Here is a 6,000-nt window from a genome sequence, read left to right on the forward strand (position 1 = left end):
CGCATCATTGGGAGTCTTCTCGCATGCGCGGCAGTCTTCGCATGTGATTGGGAGTCTTCGCGCATACGTGATAGCCTTTGCGCGTCATTGGGAGTCTTCTCGCATGCGCGGCAGTCTTCGCACGTGATTGGGAGGCTTGTCGCATGCGCGGCAGTCTTCGAACGTGATTGGGACTCTTCTCGCATGCGCGGCAGTCTTCGCACGTGATTGGGAGTCTTCTCGCATGCGCGGCAGTCTTAGTACGTGATTGGGAGTCTTCGCGCGGGTGTGGCAGCTGTCTCGCGTCATTGGGAGTCCTCTCGCATGCGCGGCAGTCTTCGAACGTGATTGGGAGTCCTCGCGCATGAATGGCAGTCTTCGCACGTGATTGGGAGTCTTCTCGCATGCGCGGCAGTCTTCGCACGTGATTGGGAGTCTTCGCGCATACGGGATAGCCTTCGCGCGTCATTGGGAGTCTTCTCGCATGCGCGGCATTCTTCGCACGTGATTGGGAGTCTTCTCGCATGCGCGCAGTCTTCGCACGTGATTGGGAGTCTTCGCGCATACGTGATAGCCATGGCGCGTCATTGGGAGTCTTCTCGCATGCGCGGTACTTTTCGCACGTGATTGGGAGGCTTGTCGCATGCGCGGTAGTCTTAGTACGTGATTGGGAGTCTTCGCGCGTGCGTGGCAGCTGTCGCGCGTCATTGGGAGTCTTCTCGCATGCGCGGCAGTCTTCGCACGTCATTGGGAGTCTTCTCGCATGCGCGGCAGTCTTAGTACGTGATTGGGAGTCTTCGCGCGTGCGTGGCAGCTTTCGCGCGTCATTGGGAGTCTTCTCGCATGCGCGGTAGTCCTCGAACGTAATTGGGAGTCTTCGCGCATAAGTGGCAGTCTTCGCACGAGATTGGGAGTCTTCTCGCATGCGCGGCAGTTTTCGCACGTGATTGGGAGTCTTCGCGCATACGTGATATCATTCGCGCGTCATTGGGAGTCTTCGCGCATGCGCGGCAGTCTTCGCACGTGATTGGGAGGCTTGTCGCATGCGCGGCAGTCTTCGAACGTGATTGGGACTCTTCTCGCATGCGCGGCAGTCTTCGCACGTGATTGGGAGTCTTCTCGCATGCGCGGCAGTCTTAGTACGTGATTGGGAGTCTTCGCGCGGGTGTGGCAGCTGTCTCGCGTCATTGGGAGTCCTCTCGCATGCGCGGCAGTCTTCGAACGTGATTGGGAGTCCTCGCGCATGAATGGCAGTCTTCGCACGTGATTGGGAGTCTTCTCGCATGCGCGGCAGTCTTCGCACGTGATTGGGAGTCTTCGCGCATACGGGATAGCCTTCGCGCGTCATTGGGAGTCTTCTCGCATGCGCGGCATTCTTCGCACGTGATTGGGAGTCTTCTCGCATGCGCGCAGTCTTCGCACGTGATTGGGAGTCTTCGCGCATACGTGATAGCCATGGCGCGTCATTGGGAGTCTTCTCGCATGCGCGGTACTTTTCGCACGTGATTGGGAGGCTTGTCGCATGCGCGGTAGTCTTAGTACGTGATTGGGAGTCTTCGCGCGTGCGTGGCAGCTGTCGCGCGTCATTGGGAGTCTTCTCGCATGCGCGGCAGTCTTCGCACGTCATTGGGAGTCTTCTCGCATGCGCGGCAGTCTTAGTACGTGATTGGGAGTCTTCGCGCGTGCGTGGCAGCTTTCGCGCGTCATTGGGAGTCTTCTCGCATGCGCGGTAGTCCTCGAACGTAATTGGGAGTCTTCGCGCATAAGTGGCAGTCTTCGCACGAGATTGGGAGTCTTCTCGCATGCGCGGCAGTTTTCGCACGTGATTGGGAGTCTTCGCGCATACGTGATATCATTCGCGCGTCATTGGGAGTCTTCTCGCATGCGCGGCAGTCTTCGAACGTGATTGGGAGTCTTCTCGCATGCTAGGCAGTCTTCGCACGTGATTGGGAGTCTTCGCGCATACGTGATAGCCTTCGCGCGTCATTGGGAGTCTTCTCGCATGCGCGGCAGTCTTCGCACGTCATTGGGAGTCTTCTCGCATGCGCGGCAGTCTTAGTACGTGATTGGGAGTCTTCGCGCGTGCGTGGCAGCTTTCGCGCGTCATTGGGAGTCTTCTCGCATGCGCGGTAGTCCTCGAACGTAATTGGGAGTCTTCGCGCATAAGTGGCAGTCTTCGCACGAGATTGGGAGTCTTCTCGCATGCGCGGCAGTCTTCGCACGTGATTGGGAGTCTTCGCGCATACGTGATATCATTCGCGCGTCATTGGGAGTCTTCTCGCATGCGCGGTAGTCCTCGAACGTAATTGGGAGTCTTCGCGCATAAGTGGCAGTCTTCGCACGAGATTGGGAGTCTTCTCGCATGCGCGGCAGTCTTAGTACGTGATTGGGAGTCTTCGCGCGTGCGTGGCAGCTTTCGCGCGTCATTGGGAGTCTTCTCGCATGCGCGGTAGTCCTCGAACGTAATTGGGAGTCTTCGCGCATAAGTGGCAGTCTTCGCACGAGATTGGGAGTCTTCTCGCATGCGCGGCAGTCTTCGAACGTGATTGGGAGTCTTCTCGCATGCTAGGCAGTCTTCGCACGTGATTGGGAGTCTTCGCGCATACGTGATAGCCTTCGCGCGTCATTGGGAGTCTTCTCGCATGCGCGGCAGTCTTCGCACGTGATTCGGAGGCTTGTCGCATGCGCAGCAGTCTTCGAACGTGTTTGGGAGTCTTCTCGCATGCGCGGCAGTCTTCGCACGTGATTGGGAGGCTTGTCGCATGCGCGGCAGTCTTCGCACGTGATTGGGAGTCTTCGCGCATACGTGATATCATTCGCGCGTCATTGGGAGTCTTCTCGCATGCGCGGCAGTCTTCGAACGTGATTGGGAGTCTTCTCGCATGCTAGGCAGTCTTCGCACGTGATTGGGAGTCTTCGCGCATATGTGATATCCTTCTCGCGTCATTGAAAGTCTTCTCGCATGCGCGGCAATCTTCGCGCGTCATTGGGAGTTTTCTCGCATGCGCGGCAGCTTTCGCGCGTCATTGGGATTCTTCGCGCATACGTGATATCCTTCACACGTCATTGGGAGTTTTCTCGCATCCGCGGCAATCTTCGCACGTGATTAGGAGTCTTCTCGCATGCGCGGCAGTCTTAGTACGTGATTGGGGGTCTTCGCGCGTGCGTGGCAGCTGTCGCGCGTCATTGGGTGTCTTCTCGCATGCGCGGCAGTCTTCGAACGTGATTGGGAGTTTTCGCGCATGAGTGGCATCTTTCGCGCGTCATTGAGAGTCTTCTCGCATGTGCGGCAGTCTTCGCACGTGATTGGGAGTCTTCTCGCAAGTGAGGCAGTCTTCGCAGGTGATTGGGAGTAATCTCGCATGCGCGGCAGTCTTAGTACGTGATTGGGAGTCTTCGCGCTTGCGTGGCAGCTGTGGCGCGTCATTGGGAGTCTTCTCGCATGCGCGGCAGTCTTCGCACGTGATTGGGAGGCTTGTCGCATGCGCAGCATTCTTCGCACGTGATTGGGAGTCTTCGCCTATGAGTGGCAGCTTTCGCGTGTCATTGGGAGTCTTCTCGCATGCGCGGCAGTTTCCGTGCGTCATTGGAAGCCTTCGCGCATACGTGATATCCTCCGCGCGTCACTGCGAGTCCTCTCGCATGCGGGGCAGTCTTCGCACGTGATTGGGAGGCTTGTCGCAAGCACGGCAGTCTTCGCACATGATTGGGAGTATTCGCGCGTGTTCGGCAGCCTACGTACGTGATTGGGAGTCTCCGCGCATGCGTGATAGCCTTTCCGCGTGTTTGGCAGCCTACGCACGTGATTGGGAGTCTTCGCGCATGCGTGATAGCTTTCGCGCGTCATTAGGAGCCTTCCCGCATGCGCTGCAGTCTTCGCACCAAAACCCCCCATAAAAGGAAAAAGAGAGAATCGCAAAATCCCCTGAAAACAGTTCCCTGACCAATCCTGGACCAATCCTCTGACCAATCCCTCCAAACCTGAACCAATCCTGACCAAATCCTGGACCAATCCTGACCAATCCTGACCAACCGACCAATCCATGACCAAATCCTGACCAATCCTGACAATCCTGACCAATCCTGACCAATCCCCCTGACCAATCCTGACCAATCCCGACCAATCCTGACCAATCCTGACCAATCCTGACCAATCCTGACCAATCCTGACCGAATCCTGACCAATCCTGACCAATCCTGACCAATCCTGACCAATCCTGACCGAATCCTGACCAATCCTGACCTAATCCTGACCAGTCCTGACCAATCCTGACCAATCCTGACCAATCCTGACCAATCTGACAGATCCTGACCAATCCTGACCATCCTGACCAGACCAGATCCTGACCAATCCTGACCAATCCTGACGCAATCCTGACCAATTCCTGACCAATCCTGACCTAATCCTGACCAATCCTGACCAATCCTGACCAATCCTGACCAATGACCAATCCGGACCAATCCTGGACCAATCTGACCAATCCTGACCAATCCTGACCAATCCTGACCAATCCTGACAAATCCCTGACCAATCGTGACCAATCCTGACCATCCTGACCAATCCTGACCAATCCTGACCATATCCTGAACCAATCCTGACCAATCCTGACAATCCTGACCAATCCTGACCAATCCTGACCAATCCTGACCAACTCCTGACCAATCCTGACCAATCCCTGACCAATCCTGACACAATCCTGACCAATCTGACCAATCCTGACCAATCCTGACAATGAACCAATCCTGAGACCAAGTCCGTGTCCTGATGACCAATCCTGACCAAATCCTGACTCAATCCTGACCAATCATGACCAATCCTGACCAATCCTGACCAATCACTGACCAATCCTGACCAATCCTGGAACCAATTGCCTGAACCCAATTCCTGAACCAAATCCCTGACCAGCCTGACCAATCCTGACCACATCCTGGACCAATCCTGACCAAACCTGAGCAATCCTGACCAATTACTGACCAATCCTGACCAATCCTGACCAATCCTGAACCTAATCCTGAACCAATCCTGACCAATCCTGACCAATCCTGACCAATCACGACCAGATCCGTGACCAATCCTGACCAATCCGCCAATCTTGACCAAATCCTGACCTAATCCTGACCAATCCTGACCAATCCTGACCAATCCTGACCAATCCTGACCAAATCCTGACCATCCTGACCAATCCTGACCAATCCTGGACCAATCCTGACCAATCCTGACCTAATCCTGACCAATCCTGACCAATCCTGACCGAATCCTGACCAATCCTGACCAATCGCACCAATCCTGACCAATCCGCCAATGACCAATCCTGACCAATCCTGACCAATCCTGACCAATCCTGACCAATCCTGACCGAATCCTGACCAATCCTGACCAATCCTGACCAATCCTGACCAATCTGACCAATCACTGACCAATCCTGACCAATCCTGACCCAATCCTGGACCAATCCTGACCACAGTCCTGGACCAATCCTGACCAAGTCCTGGACCAATCCTGGACGCAATCCATGACCAATCCTGACCAATCCTGACCAATCCTGACCAATCCTGACCAATCCTGACCAATCCTGACCATCCGACGCACTCTGAACCAATCCTGACCAATCCTGACCAAGCCCGAAATCCTGACCAATCTGACCAATCCTGACCAATCCTAATCCTGACCAATCCTGGAAACCAATCCTGACCAATCCTGACCAATCCTGACCAATCCTGACCAATCCTGACCAATCCTGACCAATTCCTGACCAAATCCATGACCAGATCCTGGCACAATTCCTGACCAATCCTGACCAAGTCCTGACCAATGCTGACCAATCCTGACCAATCCTGACCAATCCTTGACCAATCCCTGAAAAGGCTAGGCCGCGCACGGAGCGAAGACTCAATCGACTTGCGACGACTGCCGCGGCATGGGAAGAAGACCTACCTTGATGACGCGCGAAAGTATCACCATGCGCGAAACCTCCAATCACGTATCGAGTGACAGCCGCGCATGAGCGTATAATTCCAATC

Source organism: Camponotus floridanus, unplaced genomic scaffold, assembly GCF_003227725.1.
Source record: "Camponotus floridanus strain SB8 unplaced genomic scaffold, Cflo_v7.5 scaffold2, whole genome shotgun sequence".
In the NCBI taxonomy this organism is placed as follows: Eukaryota; Metazoa; Arthropoda; class Insecta; order Hymenoptera; family Formicidae; genus Camponotus; species Camponotus floridanus.